At 40.0% G+C, this 21555-nt stretch overlaps 1 non-coding gene and 1 pseudogene across 1 annotated transcript; one reads left to right on the forward strand and one right to left on the reverse strand.

Annotated features, from left to right (window-relative positions):
* The first annotated feature begins 1250 nt into the window (after positions 1 to 1250).
* On the forward strand, positions 1251 to 1384 carry LOC120100444 (small nucleolar RNA SNORA17). The gene has a single exon (XR_005500197.1). It is a non-coding gene; the product is annotated as a small nucleolar RNA SNORA17 (small nucleolar RNA).
* A 15723-nt stretch (positions 1385 to 17107) lies between these two features.
* LOC134484895 (protein SET-like) lies at positions 17108 to 18322 on the reverse strand (annotated as a pseudogene).
* Between the last annotated feature and the right edge of the window lie 3233 nt (positions 18323 to 21555).

Raw genomic sequence — 21555 nt, forward strand, 5'->3', positions numbered from 1 at the left:
GGAGCTTGCTAGTGCTTTCTCCTGAGAGTCTTTGCCAGACCCTGAGCAATACAGATGTGGATGCTGGAAGCAATTCATTGGCCTGATCACAGGGACCACAGTGGAAGAGTTAGGGAAAGGACTGAAGGAGCTGAAAGGGGCCTTATCTGGCATCAGTGAGTGGGGAGGACCTCGGTCCTGTGAAGGCTTGGTGCCCCAATGCAGCAGAGTGCTAGGGCAGTGAGGCAGGAATGGGTGGGTGGGTGGGGAATCACCCTCATAAAAGCAGGATAAAGAGATTTGCAGAGGGGAAACTGGGAAAGGGGATAACATTTGAAATGTAAATACATAAAATACCCAATTAAAAAATACCTACACACAATAAGAGCAATATGCAGCAAGCCTATAGTCAATATCAAATTAAATGGGGAGAAACTGAAAACAATTCCACTAAAGACAAGACAAAGCTAGCCACTCTCTCCATATCAACTCAATATTGTATTTAAAGATCTAGCTAGAACAATAAGACAACTAAATGGGATCAAGGGAATGCAAAATGGAAAGGAAGAAGTCAATGTATCACTATTCACATATGATAGTATATAGAAGCAACCTAAAAATATTCTGTCCTCTAGCAGCTAATAAACACAAATAAAATAGCAAAGTAGCTGAACATAAGATTAACTGAAAAAAGTCAGTAGCCCTCCTATTTAAAAGTAATAAATGAGCTAAGAAATAAATTGGGTAAACAACATCTTTTACAACAATCACAAATAATATAAAATATATTGGTACAACTCTAATCAAGCAAATGAAAGACCTGTTGTCCTAGTTAGGCTTTCCATTGCTGAGAAGTGATGCCACGGCCAAGAAAACCCTTATAAAGAACAACATTTAATTGGGGCTGTATTGCATGTTCAGAAGTTCTGTCCACTATCATCAAGGCTGAAATTATGGCAGCATTCATGGTTCTTGAGAAGGAGCTGAGAGTTCTACATCTTGTTCTGAGGACACCCAGGAGAAGACTGTCTTCCAAACAGCTAGGAGAAAGGAAGGTCTCAAAGCCTATTCCCACAGTGACACACTTCCTCCAACAAAGCCACACCTCCTAACAGTGCCACTCCATATGGGCCAAGCATAGTCAAACCACCATGTCTGTTTGCTGAGAACTTGAATTCCTTGAAGAAAAAAATTAGAGAAGATATCAGAAGATGGAACGGTCTCTCATGTTCATAGATTGCTATTATTATTAGAGTAAAAATGGCCATCTACCTGGTCCTAGAAGCTTTGCAGGTGTGGCTGCTGTGTCACATGTGTGTCATTTGATGGCAAAGAGGAGACAGGCTGTGTCTAGGTCATAGTGTTCTGACCTATGAACTTCTGAGTAGTTAGAAGGTATGATGGCTTGTATATCCTTGGCTCAGATAATGGCTCTACTTGGAGGTGTGGTCTTGTTGGAGTAGGTGTGACCTTGATGGAGGGAGTGTGGCCTTGTTGGAAGAAGTGTGTCACTGTGGGTCTGGGCTTTAAGACCCTCATCGTTACTGCCTGTAAGCCAGTCTCCTCTTAACAGCCTTCAGATGAAGATGTAGAATTCTCAGTTCTACCTAGCCCATGCCTGCCTAGATGCTGTCATGCTCCAGCCTTGATGATTATGAACTGAAACTCTGAACCTGAAAGCCAAACCCAGTTAAATATTGTCCTTATAAGAGATGCCTTGGTCACAGCAGTAAAACCCTAACTAGGACCATAGTCTAACATTCCCTGAAAAAAATGAGCCTGAGATTACTACCAGTCTAATGCCAGGGGTTTTGGACAGTGAGCTAGCCAGAGATGACCACCAATGTGGCACCATGCAGGCCACCATGGCTCCCAAGACCTGGAGCCAGCTGGAGACGAAAAGAACCCGAGAGTTAGAGCCATGGGAAAGAGGACTTCAGAGATAGATGAACCTTACATAAAGCCTGGTGAGCAGAGAGCACAAAATGCCCATTAGACATGTGCCAGGGGCTTGGACAAGGAGCTAGTCTGAAATGACCACCAGCCATGTCCCTTGCAAGCTTAGGGTGGGTCACCCGAGATGACTGCTTCTAGTACCATAATGTACAAGTTGGGCATAACATTCCTGAAACTGTTCTGGAATGCTCTGGACACTCTGACGTTCTGCGAATCACTAAGAAGAGCAAGTATGTGGTGGATAAATGGAAAAGAAAGAGTAAAAGAAGGATCTGGGCTCAATGAAGAGAGGCAAAACTGAAGACCCGAGGATAACAAGGAACAGCCTCATGTGAGTAGCTGGTGAAGCCACTTTGGACCATGGTGTGGGGTCCTGGCATGTGCTGCCATCAAGGTCCACATCTGGGTCCATAGTACTGTAGTAGTAGGGGCCTGTTACTACCAAAGGCCAGGCAGAAATCCCTGGTCTGAGCTGCCATCTGGGGACATGTTGATATGGAAGGATGCGGTGGACTGGCCCCATCTTTAACCTCAGCACCCTGGGAGAGCTGGCCCTGCCCCTAGCCAGATGCAGTACTCAGGAGAATGGACGTCGCTATTTTTGGAGTTGCTGATGAGCCAGTCCTCCAAAGATATGAGTGTGGGAGACCTGGCCCTACCATTCATTACTCATGCAGTGGCATGAAACAGAAAGGGATAGACTTCTTCCAGATTCCTCCTCCCCAACTGCAGCATCTGGGAGTTCTGGGGTCATGGGAGTAGAAAAGTTGTCCCTTTCCCTCAGCTGGTGCAGCACTCAGGAGAGAAGACACTGCAACTCATGTGGGCAGTACTGATGAGGAAGGGAAACTGTGATCAGCATTTAAAGTGAATCAAAAATAAATCATGGAAAAATAAAATAAATATTTAAAATTTTAAATGTACATTCTTAGCCATGAGGAAATTGCAAATCAAAACAACTCTAATACCTGTCAGAATGGCTAAGAACAAAACCACAAGTGACAACTAATACTAGGCAGGATGTAGAGCAATGGAGACACTCCCCATTGCTGATGGCTATAAACATGTGGACATCTACTTTGGAAATCAATATGCAGTTTTCTCCAACAATTGGGAATCCAGGCCTGAAGGAAGACTCAGCTGTACCACTCCAGAGTATATACCCAAAGGACAATCCATCCTATCACAAGGACATTTGCTGAATTATTTTCATAGCAGCTTATTCATAATAGCCAGAAACTAGAAACAACCTAGATGTCCTCAACTGAAAAATGGATAAAGAAAATTCACATAATGGAGTATTGTTCAGCTGTTCAAAACAGTGATATCATGAAATTGAGGGAAATGAAGGGAACTAGAAAAAGAAGTCATCCTAAGCAAGATAACCTAGACTTAGAAAGAAAAACATGGTATATATTTACATATCAATAGACATTGGCTGTAAAGTAAAGAATAATGATTAATAAAGAATAATAATGATCCAGAGAAGTTAACTAACACAGAGTACTCAAAGCAGTACACATGATTCTCATTTGGAAGTGAGCATAGAATAGACATAGTGGACAGTGTGGAGGAGGCAGAAGGGAATAGTACTAGATATCCTATAATTCATGTTCTTGTTGTGTAGTTATATATGATCACTCTTGAGGATTATTTCTTTGGCTGCAGAAAACAGTGTCATTTAGTTTTTTGGATGGAATGTTCTGTCAATGCTTGTTAGGTCCATTTAATGTGTATCATTCAATGCCAATATTTCTGCTTCGTTTGGTCTGGAAGACCTGTCTTTTGGACTAGTGATATATTTAATAGTTACCTATTATCACTACATTACTTATTCTATGACTTAACAGCTAAACTTGTTATTAGAAACATATTCGAAAGTAAAGCTTTTGTACTGCTAAATTAGGTTATATGATAGTTTCATCTTTTCTTTACTTGTTAAATTGTGTTCTCTGTGCCATTTTACTTATGAACAACCAACAGGCTTCCCCTCTCACTCTTCCTCATTTATGAATTATCTCTTATAAATACCATGTGCATATGTAAAGTATTCTGATCAAACCCTACAACCTTTCTTCAGATTTCTATCCCTTCCCCATTCTTTTGACCTCCAAAATTCATGTTCTTCTTCCTTTTCTTTAATTCAGAGTCTTTTTAGGATTGTTTGGGGTATAGATCCATCACTGAAGCATGAGTTATTTTACAGGAATGCATCCCTGAATAAAACTGATTTTTTATCTCCATCGGTGATCAGTTGCCAATAATTCCTCAGCTAAAGGAGGGAAGCTATGACTCCAGCATACATTCATGCTGGGATTTTGTCTAGTTTGATTTTACGTAAACAGGCACAGCTACTGTGAGTTCATGTGTACAACAACCTAATCATGTCCAGAAAACGATGTTTGATTTTTCTTTTTTCTTCCCCAGAAACCACCCACTGTTGCTTTTACAATCTTTCCTAGTTAGGGATTGTACTGCTCTGATGAAACATCATGACCAAAAGAAAGTTGGGAAGGAGGAAAGGGTTTACTTGGCTTAAAATTTCATATCCCTGTTTATTATGAAAGGAAATCATGACAGGAACTCAAACAGGGTACAGACTTAGAGACAGAAGCCTCTTGCACTCCATGTATTCCGAGGAGAAATATTGCTCACTGGACTGCTCCTGTGACTTCTTTAGCCTTCCTTCATACAGAACCCAGGACCACTGCCCAAAGGCTGACCCATTTTATATAAATCACCAATTTAAAAAATATTTGACAGTCTTGCCTACCAGTTCATTCTTATGGAGGGAAGGTGTAATTGAAGATCCTTCCATTCAGATGACTTTAGACTTTGTCAAGTTAACATAAAATTTGCCAACATGCAGTCTTTCTGCTTTCTCTTCTATAAAGATCCTTGAAGAGACACCGCCGGACCCTGAAGGAAACAGACCAGATAAACAGTTCTCTGCACCCAAATCCCGTGGGAGGGAGAGCTAAACATTCAGAGAGACAGACAAGCCTGGGAAACCAGAAGAGACTGCTCTCTGCACACACATCTCGGACGCCAGAGGAAAAAGCCAAAGACCATCTGGAACCCTGGTGCACTGAAGCTCCCGGAAGGGGCGGCACAGGTATTCCTGGTTGCTGCCGCTGCAGAGAGCCCCTGGGCAGCACCCCACGAGCGAACCTGAGCCTCGGGACCACAGGTAAGACCAAATTTTCTGCTGCAAGAAAGCTGCCTGGTGAGCTTGGGACACACGGAAGCAGAATTTCTCTAGGACCGGGCACGTTCTGTGTTTACCGGAAGTCCCACACCCGCGGATCCCAGCCCTCAGCAGCTCTCTGCTCCCAGACCCGGTGAGAGAGAGACCCAACCACCTGGTCAGGTGGGCACTCCTGAGGCTGCAGAGCAGAAGAGACCACCAACACTGCTCACCCCTGCCCACATCCCTGGCCCAAGAGGAAACTGTATAAGGCCTCTGGGCTCCCGTGGGGGAGGGCCCAGGAGCGGCAGGACCCCTGCCAGAGACACCGCCGGACCCTGAAGGAAACAGACCGGATAAACAGTTCTCTGCACCCAAATCCCATGGGAGGGAGAGCTAAACCTTCAGAGAGGCAGACAAGCCTGGGAAACCAGAAGAGACTGCTCCCTGCACACACATCTCGGACGCCAGAGGAAAAAGCCAAAGACCATCTGGAACCCTGGTGCACTGAAGCTCCCGGAAGGGGCGGCACAGGTCTTCCTGGTTGCTGCCGCTGCAGAGAGCCCCTGGGCAGCACCCCACGAGCGAACCTGAGCCTCGGGACTACAGGTAAGACCAAATTTTCGGCTGCAAGAAAGCTGCCTGGTGAACTCAAGACACAGGCCCACAGGAACAGCTGAAGACCTGTAGAGAGGAAAAACTACACGCCCGAAAGCAGAACACTCTATCCCCAGAACTGACTGAAAGAGAGGAAAACAGGTCTACAGCACTCCTGACACACAGGCTTATAGGACAGTCTAGCCACTGTCAGAAATAGCAGAACAAAGTAACACTAGAGATAATCTGATGGCGAGAGGCAAGCGCAGGAACCCAAGCAACAGAAACCAAGACTACATGCCATCATCGGAGCCCAATTCTCCCACCAAAACAAACATGGAATATCCAAACACACCAGAAAAGCAAGATCTAGTTTCAAAATCATATTTGATCATGATGCTGGAGGACTTCAAGAAAGACATGAACACACTTAGGGAAACACAGGAAAACATTAATAAACAAGTAGAAGCATACAGAGAGGAATCGCAAAAATCCCTGAAAGAATTCCAGGAAAACACAATCAAACAGTTGAAGGAATTAAAAATGGAAATAGAAGCAATCAAGAAAGAACACATGGAAACAACCCTGGATATAGAAAACCAAAAGAAGAGACAAGGAGCTGTAGATACAAGCTTCACCAACAGAATACAAGAGATGGAAGAGAGAATCTCAGGAGCAGAAGATTCCATAGAAATCATTGACTCAACTGTCAAAGATAATGTAAAGCGGAAAAAGCTACTGGTCCAAAACATACAGGAAATCCAGGACTCAATGAGAAGATCAAACCTAAGGATAATAGGTATAGAAGAGAGTGAAGACTCCCAGCTCAAAGGACCAGTAAATATCTTCAACAAAATCATAGAAGAAAACTTCCCTAACCTAAAAAAAGAGATACCCATAGACATACAAGAAGCCTACAGAACTCCAAATAGATTGGACCAGAAAAGAAACACCTCCCGTCACATAATTGTCAAAACACCAAACGCACAAAATAAAGACAGAATATTAAAAGCAGTAAGGGAAAAAGGTCAAGTAACATATAAAGGGAGACCTATCAGAATCACACCAGACTTCTCGCCAGAAACTATGAAGGCCAGAAGATCCTGGACTGATGTCATACAGACCCTAAGAGAACACAAATGCCAGCCCAGGTTACTGTATCCTGCAAAACTCTGAATTAACATTGATGGAGAAACCAAGATATTCCATGACAAAACCAAATTTACACAATATGTTTCTACAAATCCAGCACTACAAAGGATAATAAATGGTAAAGCCCAACATAAGGAGGCAAGCTATACCCTAGAAGAAGCAAGAAACTAATCGTCTTGGCAACAAAACAAAGAGAATGAAAGCACACAAACATAACCTCACATCCAAATATGAATATAATGGGAAGCAATAATCACTATTCCTTAATATCTCTCAATATCAATGGCCTCAACTCCCCAATAAAAAGACATAGATTAACAAACTGGATACGCAATGAGGACCCTGCATTCTGCTGCCTACAGGAAACACACCTCAGAGACAAAGACAGACACTACCTCAGAGTGAAAGGCTGGAAAACAACTTTCCAAGCAAATGGTCAGAAGAAGCAAGCTGGAGTAGCCATTCTAATATCAAATAAAATCAATTTTCAATTAAAAGTCATCAAAAAAGATAAGGAAGGACACTTCATATTCATCAAAGGAAAAATCAACCAAGATGAACTCTCAATCCTAAATATCTATGCCCCAAATACAAGGGCACCTACATACGTAAAAGAAACCTTACTAAAGCTCAAAACACACATTGCACCTCACACAATAATAGTGGGAGATTTCAACACCCCACTCTCATCAATGAACAGATCATGGAAACAGAAATTAAACAGTGATGTCGACAGACTAAGAGAAGTCATGAGCCAAATGGACTTAACGGATATTTATAGAACATTCTATCCTAAAGCAAAAGGATATACCTTCTTCTCAGCTCCTCATGGTACTTTCTCCAAAATTGACCATATAATTGGTCAAAAAACGGGCCTCAACAGGTACAGAAAGATAGAAATAATCCCATGCGTGCTATCGGACCACCACGGCCTAAAACTGGTCTTCAATAACAATAAGGGAAGAATGCCCACATATACGTGGAAATTGAACAATGCTCTACTCAATGATAACCTGGTCAAGGAAGAAATAAAGAAAGAAATTAAAAACTTTTTAGAATTTAATGAAAATGAAGATACAACATACTCAAACTTATGGGACACAATGAAAGCTGTGCTAAGAGGAAAACTCATAGCGCTGAGTGCCTGCAGAAAGAAACAGGAAAGAGCATATGTCAGCAGCTTGACAGCACACCTAAAAGCTCTAGAACAAAAAGAAGCAAATACACCCAGGAGGAGTAGAAAGCAGGAAATAATCAAACTCAGAGCTGAAATCAACCAAGTAGAAACAAAAAGGACCATAGAAAGAATCAACAGAACCAAAAGTTGGTTCTTTGAGAAAATCAACAAGATAGATAAACCCTTAGCCAGACTAACGAGAGGACACAGAGAGTGCGTCCAAATTAACAAAATCAGAAATGAAAAGGGAGACATAACTACAGATTCGGAGGAAATTCAAAAAATCATGAGATCTTACTATAAAAACCTATATTCAACAAAATTTGAAAATCTGCAGGAAATGGACAATTTCCTAGACAGATACCAGGTATCGAAGTTAAATCAGGAACAGATAAACCAGTTAAACAACCCCATAACTCCTAAGGAAATAGAAGCAGTCATTAAAGGTCTCCCAACCAAAAAGAGCCCAGGTCCAGACGGGTTTAGTGCAGAATTCTATCAAACCTTCATAGAAGACCTCATACCAATATTATCCAAACTATTCCACAAAATTGAAACAGATGGAGCCCTACCGAATTCCTTCTACGAAGCTACAATTACTCTTATACCTAAACCACACAAAGACACAACAAAGAAAGAGAACTTCAGACCAATTTCCCTTATGAATGTCGACGCAAAAATACTCAATAAAATTCTGGCAAACCGAATTCAAGAGCACATCAAAACAATCATCCACCATGACCAAGTAGGCTTCATCCCAGGCATGCAGGGATGGTTTAATATACGGAAAACCATCAACGTGATCCATTATATAAACAAACTGAAAGAACAGAACCACATGATCATTTCATTAGATGCTGAGAAAGCATTTGACAAAATTCAACACCCCTTCATGATAAAAGTCCTGGAAAGAATAGGAATTCAAGGCCCATACCTAAACATAGTAAAAGCCATATACAGCAAACCAGTTGCTAACATTAAACTAAATGGAGAGAAACTTGAAGCAATCCCACTAAAATCAGGGACTAGACAAGGCTGCCCACTCTCCCCCTACTTATTCAATATAGTTCTTGAAGTTCTAGCCAGAGCAATCAGACAACAAAAGGAGATCAAAGGGATACAGATCAGAAAAGAAGAGGTCAAAATATCACTATTTGCAGATGACATGATAGTATATTTAAGTGATCCCAAAAGTTCCACCAGAGAACTACTAAAGCTGATAAACAACTTCAGCAAAGTGGCTGGGTATAAAATTAACTCAAATAAATCAGTTGCCTTCCTCTATACAAAAGAGAAACAAGCCGAGAAAGAAATTAGGGAAACGACACCCTTCATAATAGACCCAAATAATATAAAGTACCTCGGTGTGACTTTAACCAAGCAAGTAAAAGATCTGTACAATAAGAACTTCAAGACACTCAGGAAAGAAATTGAAGAAGACCTCAGAAGATGGAAAGATCTCCCATGCTCATGGATTGGCAGGATTAATATAGTAAAAATGGCCATTTTACCAAAAGCAATCTACAGATTCAATGCAATCCCCATCAAAATACCAATCCAATTCTTCAAAGAGTTAGACAGAACAATTTGCAAATTCATCTGGAATAACAAAAAACCCAGGATAGCTAAAGCTATCCTCAACAATAAAAGGACTTCAGGGGGAATCACTATCCCTGAACTCAAGCAGTATTACAGAGCAATAGTGATAAAAACTGCATGGTATTGGTACAGAGACAGACAGATAGACCAATGCAATAGAATTGAAGACCCAGAAATCAACCCACACACCTATGGTCACTTGATTTTTGACAAAGGAGCCAAAACCATCCAATGGAAAAAAGATAGCATTTTCAGCAAATGGTGCTGGTTCAACTGGAGGGCAACATGTAGAAGAATGCAGATCGATCCATGCTTATCACCCTGTACAAAGCTTAAGTCCAAGTGGATCAAGGACCTCCATATCAAACCAGACACACTCAAACTAATAGAAGAAAAACTAGGGAAGCATCTGGAACACATGGGCACTGGAATAAATTTCCTGAACAAAACACCAATGGCTTATGCTCTAAGATCAAGAATCGACAAATGGGATCTCATAAAACTGCAAAGCTTCTGTAAGGCAAAGGACACTGTGGTTAGGACAAAACGGCAACCAACAGATTGGGAAAGGATCTTTACCAATCCTACAACAGATAGAGGCCTTATATCCAAAATATACAAAGAACTCAAGAAGTTAGACTGCAGGGAAACAAATAACCCTATTAAAAAATGGGGTTCAGAGCTAAACAAAGAATTCACAGCTGAGGAATGCTGAATGGCTGAGAAACACCTAAAGAAATGTTCAACATCTTTAGTCATAAGGGAAATGCAAATCAAAACAACCCTGAGATTTCACCTCACACCAGTGAGAATGGCTAAGATCAAAAACTCAGGGGACAACAGATGCTGGCTAGGATGTGGAGGAAGAGGAACACTCCTCCATTGTTGGTGGGATTGCAAACTGGTACAACCATTCTGGAAATCAGTGTGGAAATCCTCAGAAAATTGGACATTGAACTGCCTGAGGATCCAGCTATACCTCTCTTGGGCATATACCCAAAAGATGCCCCAACATATAAAAGAGACACATGCTCCACTATGTTCATTGCAGCCTTATTTATAATAGCCAGAAGCTGGAAAGAACCCAGATGCCCTTCAACAGAGGAATGGATACAGAAAATGTGGTACATCTACACAATGGAATATTACTCAGCTATCAAAAACAACGAGTTTATGTAATTCGTAGGCAAATGGTTGGAACTGGAAAATATCATCCTGAGTGAGCTAACCCAATCACAGAAAGACATACATGGTATGCACTCATTGATAAGTGGCTATTAGCCCAAATGCTTGAATTACCCTAGATCCCTAGAACAAACGAAACTCAAGACGGATGATCAAAATGTGAATGCTTCACTCCTTCTTTAAATGAGGAAAAAGAATACACTTGGCAGGGAAGGGAGAGGCAAAGATTAAAACAGAGACTGAAGGAACACCCATTCAGAGCCTGCCCCACGTGTGGCCCATACATATACAGCCACCCAATTAGACAAGATGGATGAAGCAAAGAAGTGCAGACCAACAGGAGCCGGATGTAGATTGCTCCTGAGAGACACAGCCAGAATACAGCAAATACAGAGGCGAATGCCAGCAGCAAACCACTGAACTGAGAATAGGACCCCCGTTGAAGGAATCAGAGAAAGAACTGGAAGAGCTTGAAGGGGCTCGATACCCCATATGTACAACAATGCCAAGCAACCAGAGCTTCCAGGGACTAAGCCCCTACCCAAAGACTATACATGGACTGACCCTGGACTCTGACCTCATAGGTAGCAATGCATATCCTAGTAAGAGCACCAGTGGAAGGGGAAGCCCTGGGTCCTGCTAAGACTGAACCCCCAGTGTACTAGACTGGTGGGGGGAGGGCGGCAATGGGGGGAGGGTTGGGAGGGGAACACCCATAAGGAAAGGGAGGGGGGAGGGGGATGTTTTCCCGGAAACCGGGAAAGGGAATAACACTCGAAGTGTATATAAGAAATACTCAAGTTAATAAAAAAAAAAAAACTGGATTAAAAAAAAAAAAACTCAAAGCACACATTGCACCGCACACGATAATCGTAGGAGATTTCAACATCCCAGTCTCATCAATCGACAAATCACGGAAACAGAAATTAAACAGAGACATAGAAAAATTAACAGAAGTTATAAACTAAATGGATTTAACAGATATTTATAGGATATTCTATCCTAAAACAAAAGGATATACCTTCTTTTCAGCACCTCATGGTATCTTCTCCAAAATTGACCATATAATCAGTCACAAAACAGGACTCAAAAGATACAGAAAGATAGAAATAATCCCATTTATCCTATCAGATCACCACGGTTTAAGTCTCATCTTCAATAACAACAATAATGACAGAATGCCCACATATTCATGGAAGTTGAACAACTCTCTACTCAATGATAACTTGTTCAAGAAAGAAATAAATTTAAAACTTCTTAGAATTTTATGAAAATGCAGGTACAACATACCGAAGCTTATGGGACAACAAAAGCAGTGTTATGAGGAAAACTCATAGCTCTGAGTGCCAAAAAAAAAAAAAAAAAAAGGAGAGACCATACATCAGCAGCTTGACAGCACAACTAAAAGGTCTAGATCAAAAAGAAGCAAATACACGCAAGAGGAGTAGAAGGCAGGAAATAATCAAACTCAGAGCTGAAATCAACCAAGTAGAAATGAAAATGACTGTACAAAGAATCAAACAAACCAAGAGCTTGTTCTTTGAGAAAATAAACAAGATAGATAAACTCTTACCCAGACTAACCAGAGGGCACAGATTGTATATCCAAAATAACAAAATCAGAAATTAAAAGGGAGACATAGCAATAGAATCAGAGGAAATTTTAAAAATCATCAGATCCCATTACAAAAGACTATATTCAACAAAACTGGAAAATCTAGAGGAAATGGACAGTTTTCTAGACAAATACTAGGTAAAAAAGTTAAATCAGGATCAGATAAACCATGTAAACAGCCCCATAACTCCTAAAGAAATAGAAGCAGTCATTAAGTCTCCCAACCAAAAAGAGCCCAGGACCAAAAGGGTTTAGTGCAAAGTTCTATCCGACTTTCACAGAAGACCTCACAGCAATAATGTCCAAACAATTCCACAAAAAAGAAACAGATGGAGCACTACCAAATTCCTTCTATGAAGTCACAATTAAACTTATACCTAAACCACACAAAGACCAAAAATAGAAAGAGAATTTCAGACCAATTTCCCTTATGAATAATGACTCAAAAATTCTCAATAAAATTCTTACCAACAAAGTCCAAGAACACGTCAAAACAATCATTCATTATGATCAAGTAGGCAGGCATGAAGGGATGGTTCAATATCCAGAAATCCATCAACTTAATCCATTATATACACAAACTCAAAGATAAAAACCACATGATCATTTCATTAGATGCTGAAAAAGCATTTGACAAAATTCAACAACCCTTCATGATAAAAGTCCTGGAAACATCTAGAACTCAAGACCCATACCTAAACATATTAAATGCAAAATACAACAAACCAGTAGCTAACATCAAACTCAATGGAGAGAAACTTGAAGTAATCCCACTAAAATCAGGGACTAGAAAATGCTGCACACTCTCTTCCTACCTATTCAATATAGTTCACGAAGACAATGAAGGAAGGTCAAAGGAATACAAGTTGAAAAGGAAGAAGTCAAAATATTACTATTTGCAGATGATATGATAATATACTTAAGTGACTCCAAAAGTTCCACCAGAGAATTACTAAGCCTGATATACAACTTCAACAAAATGGCTAAGCCTGATAAACAAGTTCAGCAAAGTGCCTGGGTATAAAATTAACTCAAACAAATCAGTAGCCTTCCTCTACTCAAAGGATAAACAGGCTGAGAAAGAGATTGGGGAAACAACACCCTTCACAAAAGTCCCAAATAACATAAAATACCTTGGTGTGACTCTATCCAAGCCAACACCGTGAGAAGGGAAGTTAATACATCATGAAACAGCACAAAATTCCCAAACTTACATGAGAGCAAAGGAAATATTTAGAATGTTAAATGAATAAGACCATAAAATACCTTCATAGGATGTTAGAGACAATAACAAATAAAATAAAGATAAAACAAAAAGCCACAGAAGTATCAATTAAGAATAGAATACATTTCTTTTAAATATTCTAAAATCCAAGAACACATTGATGATATACTTCAAAGTCTAAAAGACTGATGATTCAGATCACCATCCCACAGTTAAATGGAGAAGAAAACTTTATATGATAGCTATAAAATTAAAATTAAAGAATTCATGACCACTAAGATAATATACAGAAATAAATAAAGGAATTATATACACTTTAAACAGGGATAAATAGTACTTATGCTACAGGAAAAAGTAAACTGCCCTAGAATAAAGGATGAACAAATGAAGTCTAAGAAAATTGTGAATTATCAGAATTCCTGCTCAGCCAGAGACCTTTGAGCCTTCAGATTCCCACCTATGTCAGGAACCAGAGCCCTGGCACTGTACCGATCCCACACAGCCTACACCCCAGCTCAGCTTGACTCCCCAGGTATTGGGACACATTGAGGATCACAGGATCACAGGATTGCAGGATTACGAGCTCACATGAAGAGACAACAATCAGAGACAGCAGGCCAGATAACACTAGAGATAATGAGAGGGTGAGAGGCAAGCACAAGAACATAAGCAACAGAAACCAATTTGACTTGGCAACATGAGAACCCAGTCCTCCCACCATAGCAAGTCCTGGATACCCTAACACACCTACAAAGCAAGATTCAGATCTCAACTTTCATTTCATGATGATGACAGAGGACTTTAAGAAGGATCAAATCGCTCCCTTAAAGAAATACAGAAGAGCACAGGTAAACAAATAGAAGTCCTTGAAGAGTAAAGACATAAATCCCTTAAAGAAATACAGGAGAACACAAACAGATGAAGGAATTGAACAAAACCATCCAGGACCTAAAAATGGAAATAGGATCATTAAAGAAAACTCAAAGAAATACAATTATGGAGTTGGAAAACATAGGAAAGAGAACAGGCATCACAGATGCAAGCATCACCAACAGAATACAAGAGATAGAAGAGAGAATCTCAGCAGTAGAAGATACAGTAGAAGACATTGACATGGAAGTCAAGGAAAATAAAGAAGCAAAAAGCTCCTTTAAAACATCCAAGAAGGGGTTTGGGGATTTAGCTCAGTGGTAGAGCGCTTGCCTAGCAAGCACAAGGCCCTGGGTTCAGTCCGCAGCTCTGAAAAAAAGAAAAAGAAAAAAACAAAAAAAACAAAAAAATAAAACATCCAAGAAATCCAGGACACAATGAAAAGACTGAACCTGAGAATAATAGGTATAGAAGAGAGTGAAGATTCCCAACTCAAAGGACCAGCAAACATCGTCAACAAAATTATAGAAGAAACATTTCCTAACCTAAAGATGGAAGTGACCATAAACATACAAGAAGCCTACAGAACACCAAAGAGATGGGACCAGAAAAGAAACTCCTCCAGTCACATAAAAATTAAAACACCAAATGAACAGAACAAAGAAAGAATATTGAAAGCACTAAGGAAAAATGGTAAAGTAACATATAATGGTAAATCCATCAGAATTAAACCAGACTTCCTAACAGAGAATCTAAAAGACCCTGGACAAATGTCATACAGACCCTAAGAGAACAAAAATGCCAGCCCAGCCTACTATACCCAGCAAAATTGACAATTAACATAGATGGAGAAACCAAGGTAGTCCAAGAAAAAAAAAACAAATTCAAACAGTACCATTCCACAAAGTCAGACCTACAGAGAATCGTAGAAGAAAAAGTCCAACACAAGGTGGGAGTCTACACCCTAGATAGAATAAAAAAATTAATCTTTTCACAACAAATCCAAAAAAAGAGAAACACACAATCATAATTCCACTTCTTTTTTTTTATTAAATCTTTGTGTTCCTTTATTGGAGCAAGATTCCTGAAATATACAGTGATGTATTTACTAAACAGAGTCCTATGCAGAAATTACACACTATCCATCTAGACAGATTTTACTTACACTTTGCCTATTGATGGAGTAGTTCCATTTATAAAGTTTTATATATCAGAAAGTTTTGAATTTGACCATGCTGTCCATTAATCATCTCTTTTAAAGTGGCATTTCATTTTAGCTCTATTTTACAGCATTAAAACACTTATGCATTAGGTCGCTTCCTGAAACATTGTTCTCTGAACAATGGCGCTGGGCAGCAGCTCTTCATCCATCCAGGGCAGAGTCACGTCTGAGAGCTTCTGCTACCTACCTGTGACAGCCCACCTCACTGACTGCTCACCCTGACAGACATCCCACCTTCTCGGTCAGTTCACACTGCCAGTGAAGACACACCAGCAACTGTACTTTGTAGATGGCATTAGGGCATCAGGTCAATGACAGTGGGAGCAGGTACTGCCATGAGATCCAGGTAACTAAAGGCCCTTATTTAAAAAAAAAGCCAAATGTGAGATAAAAATTAGGGGTACAAGTCCACAGCAGCAAGCTGTGTCCACTCAGTTACAGAGACGTTAAGACATGATTCAAATCCCTTTAACTCAATCTGCACAGCCCTGAGGTCATCCTGCAAAGTGTGTATCAAAAAATAGGAAGTTAGGGAGACAAAGTTTGACATGGTGTCATTTGCAGGTCAAACTTGGAAGGTCTGTGGAGCATCTGTTCTGACAGAAAAGCATCAGGTCCTTTGTGTACACACTGATTTTATTGTAACAAAGCAACTTGTACACGTCAACATTTAAAATGAGAATCTTTTTCCTTCCAGTGAAAACTGGAAAAGAAAAAAAATAAGAAAAAAAAGAATTAAAGATAAAAGTTACAACAGAAAATGCCAACTCCAAATAAAACCCTACAGCTTCTGCTGGTTCTCCCATTGAGTGGCAGGGCTCAAGTCTTCATCAGGAGAGAATTTTATTTTAAGTGTTACCTTAAACTACAAGGATGTCTGTTAAACATCACAATGAAACATGCCAAAGGAGAAGCCATGTTGTCAGATGCCCACCTAACCCCCGCCCTTGCTCACTGTCTATACCCCCCCTTTTTCCTTTTTCCTTTTTATTAAACAAGAGAAAGTAGACAGATACATGTTGGTAAATGCTAACGGTCTGTATACACATAGAGACACAGTGTAATCTCTGAGCCCAATATACAGAGACAAGAAAAAGCTAGAACTCTATGCACTAATACAGAGAGGCCTAGCACCCTCCAGCCTCCAGCAGAGTCAAGGGAACTGGAGGGCTTTTCTTTCTTCCCACAGAGCATAGTGGTGGTGTTGAGTCCACAGTCTGAGACAAGGATAAAAATGAATTTAGAATAGAAACGTGAAGATTCTTTTCCTGTTGTATTTTGCTCAAGATATTTTCCCCAAAATTAGTTGAGAAACATGATGTTGAGACCTCAAAAACAGGGCGACTGGGCACAGAAGGACAGGGAAGAAAGGACTGCAACTTGGTCCCAGGGACTGGAGAAATTTAAAAAAATAAAAAGAAAATGAAAAAGAAGGTTGGATCTATCGGTCTTCTGTGCTAGTTATCCTCACCTTCACCCTCTCCTTCCTCCCCTTCATCCTCGTCGTCATCTTCTTCACCTTCATCCTCGTCTCCTTCATCAATATCTTCCAATCCTTCTTCCTCTTCATCGTCATCATTCTCCTCCTCTGCCTCTCCTTCTTCATCATCCATATCGGGAACCACATAGTACTGCAAGGGATTTGGTCAAATGTCATCTTTGATGACCTTCCTAACTCGTCAGCACTCGAATCAGAATGGTCAGTAAACCAGGTAGTGAAGCTGTCTGGCTCTTCATGCTGCCTCTTCCTGCCGGCCTTATTCTGCGTTTGACTAGAGCGTTTGTGTCAAATCATTTCCAGATTTCCATTTGATTTCGGTGGACTTTGAAGACGACGGGTCACCACTCTCATTCAGATGAAATTCTTTGGAGAGAACTTTATTTTCAAAGTAAGGATTTTCATCAAACTAAAAATCTATTCTAGCAGAACATGTATTAAGAGGTGCTATGTATCAGCCCAGTTCTGAAGAATTCATACAATTGCAATTGTCCTAACTGGAAGTGAAGGGGACACATATTCCAAAGACAGGAAACAGAAATGTTTAAGCAGAGGCTGGAAGCATTAACATTTCTCCCGGGCATATGGAAGGGTCGGGCCTGTTACGTAGGGGATGCACTATTCCTCAAGAGAATTTGGCATTTTTATGATAACAAGAATAAAATCCTACAGCACTAAAAAAAAAAATCTATTCTATAACCTGATTTAATGTCTTCAAATTCTGTCACTTCAACTCTGGTCAAATAGTGCAGGGCCTCCTCATCTTCTTCCCCAAGCAGTGCAGACACTTGTGGGTGGTTGACAAATGTTGTTACTCAAAAATTTGGGATTTTGGCGATCAATTCTGACCTCTTCTGAAAAAAATGGTTGGCGGAGTTTGTTATACTTTTGTTCTACTTTCAAAATTTACTCACTGACTTGTTCATTAAGTCTGTCTATTTCATTTTATACTTCATCAGTACGTTCAATTGCTTCTTGCTGTCCTTTTTCTGAGGTCTCATCTGTCCGGTCATATTGGAGTTGAGCTCCTTTTTACTGTCTTTGGCCTTTGGCGCAGACATAGTGCCCTCTGTGGTCAGGGCCGGAAGCTGGGAGGGGGAGCGAAGGGACGGCCAAGGGGGCGGCCCCCGGCTTCCCCTCACGCCACAGGCGCTGCGCTTGCTCCAGCCGCCTTCTCCCCGTGCTCACTTGCTTCCCTTCCACCTGGCTGCCTGGAACTGCCCTGCGGGGCCTGCGTTGTGGCCAGCCCCTGGCCCGGGTTCTCACTGAAGGCAGGAGCAGCGATGGCTCGATTGGACTCCTCATCTCTTGCCCTGCGCTCTGGCTCACTTATCCATTGCTTGAGCCACCTCCTGCTCGTCCAATAATTCCACTTCTAACAACAAAAATCACCAGAAGCAACAATCACTGGTCCCTATTATCTCTCAAAATCAATGTAATCAATTCCCCAGTAAAAAGAAATGGGGTAAGAGACTGGATAAATAAACTGGATCCAGCATTTTGCTGCATTCAGGAAACTCACCTCAGAGTCAAAGACGGATATTACCTCCAAGTAAAAGGATGGGAAAAGTTTTCCAAGCAAATGGTCCCAAGAAAGAAGCTTGAGTAGCCATTCTAATAGCCCACAAAATAGACCTTCAACCAACAGTTATCAAAATTTTAAAAAAATGGGGAAGGACACTACATACCATCAAAGGAAAAAATCCACTAACATGAACTCTTTAATTACAAACATATATGCCCCAAATGCAGGGGCAAGCAAAGGTCCCAAAATAGGCCTCAATAGATAAAAGAACATTGAATTAATCCCATGTATTCTATTGGACCAGCACAGACTACAGCTGGTCTTCAATAGCAGCAAGAAGAGTAGAAAGCCAACATACACATGAAGCTGAACAACTCTCTACTCAGTGATTTCTTTGGTCAGGAAAGAAATAAAGGAATAAAGAAAGAAATTAAAAGCTTTTTGAATTCAATAAAAATGAAGGCAAAACATATTCACACTTATGGGACACAATGAAAGCAATGATAAGAGGAAAACTCATAGCTCTGATGCCTCAAAAAAGAAACTGGAGAGAGCATACACTAGCAGCTTGACAGTATACCTGAAGGCTCTAGAACAAAAAGAAGCAAATATCCAAGTGGAGTACACAGCATGAAATATTTAAACTCAGGGCTGAAATCAACCAAGTAGAAACAAATGGAACTAGACAAAGAATCAACAAAACCAGAATCTGGTCCTTTGAGAAAATCAACAAGATAGATACACCCTTAGCCAAACTAAGCAGAGGGCACAGAGACAGTATTCAAGTTAATAAAATCAGAAATGAAAAGGGAAACATAAAATCAGAAACTGAGGAAAATTTAAAAAAAAATCAAATACTACTACAAAAGCCAATAATCAACAAAACTAGAAAATGTGGATGAAATGGACAATTTTCTAGACAAATACCAGGTATCAAAGTTAAATCAGGATCAGATAAACCACATAAACAGTCCCATAACTTCCAAGGAAATAAAAGCAGTCATTAGAAGTCTCCCAACCAAAAAAAGCCCAGGAACTGGTAGTTTTTGTGAAAAATTCTATCAGACCTTCAAATATCTAATACCAATACTCTTCAGACTATTCCATAAACTAGAAACAGAAGGAACACTACCCAGTACTTTCTATGAAGCCATAGTTACACTGATACCTAAACCACAAAATGAGCCATCAAAAAAAGAGAACTTCAGACCATTTTCCCTTATGAATATCAATGCAAAATCATTTAATAAAATTCTTACAAACTGAATCCAAAAACACATCAAAATGATTATTCACCGTGATCAAATAGGTTTTATTCCAGGGATGCAGGGATAGTTAAATATACCGAAACCTTAAACATAATCTACTATATAAACAAACTTAAAGGAAAAAAAATATGATCATCTCATTAGAAGCTGTAAAAGCCTTTGACAAAATACAACACCCAGTCATGTTAAAAGTATTGTGGTGATCAAGAATTCAAGCCTCATAACTAAATATAGTAAAATCAATACACAGCAAACCAATAGCCACCATCAAATAAATTGAGAGAAACTCAAAGCAAACCCTTTAAAATCAGGAACAAGACAAGGCTGCCCACTCTCTCCCTACCTACTCAATGTAGTATTTGAAGTTCTATCCAGAGCATTTAGACAACAACAACAACAACAACAACAACAACAACAACAACAACAAAAGATCAAAGGGAAACAAATTGTGAGGGAGGAAGTCAAGGTATCACTATTTGCAGATGGTATGATAGTATACCTAACTGACCCCAACAATTCTAAAAGGGAGCTCCTACAGCTTATAAACAACTTCAGCAACGTAGTTGGATATAAAATTAATTCAACCAAAGAAGCCTTCTTCTACACAAAGGAAAAAAGGTCTGAGAAATAAATTAGGGAATCTGCACCCTTCACAATAGTCACAAATAATATAAAATATATAAATGTGACTCTAATCAATTATGTGAAAGATCTGTATGACAAGAACTTCAAATTCCTGAAGAGGTAAATTGAAGATGACCTCAGAGAATGGAAAGATCTACCATTCTCATGGACTGGCAGAATTAATATAGTAAATATGGCCATCTTATCATAAAAAAATCTACAGGTTTAATGCAGTACCCATAAAAATTCTAACTCAATTCTTCATAGATTTAGAAAGAGCAATTTGAAAATTCATTTGGAATAACAAAAATTCCAGGATAGTGAAAACTCCTTTCAACAATAAAATAACATCTGGGGGAATCACCAACCCTGACCTTAAGCACTATTATAGAGCAATAGTGATAAAAACTGCATGGTTTTGGTACAGAGTCAGGCAAGTAGATCAATGGAATAGAAGTGAAGACTCAGAATTGAACCCACACACCTATGTTCATTCTATCTTTGACAAAGAAGTTAAAACCATCCAGTGGAAAAAAGATAGCATTTTCAACAAATGGTGCTGGGTCACCTAGTGGTCTGCATGTAGAAGAATACAAATTGACCCATTCTTATCTCCTTGTACAAAGCTCAAGTCCAAGTGGATCAAGGATATCAACATAACTCCAGATATACTGAGTCTAATAGAAGAGAAAGTGAAGAAGAGCATCGGATGCATGGGCACAGGGAAATCTTCCTTAACAGAACACCAGTGGTTTATACTCTAAGATCAACAATCAACCAGTGGGACCTCATATTTGCAAAGCTTCTGTAAGACAAAGGACACTGACAATAGGACAAAATGAAAACCTACAGATTGGGAAAAGATATTTACCAACCC

Source organism: Rattus norvegicus, chromosome 1, assembly GCF_036323735.1.
Source record: "Rattus norvegicus strain BN/NHsdMcwi chromosome 1, GRCr8, whole genome shotgun sequence".
Lineage (NCBI taxonomy): Eukaryota > Metazoa > Chordata > Mammalia > Rodentia > Muridae > Rattus > Rattus norvegicus.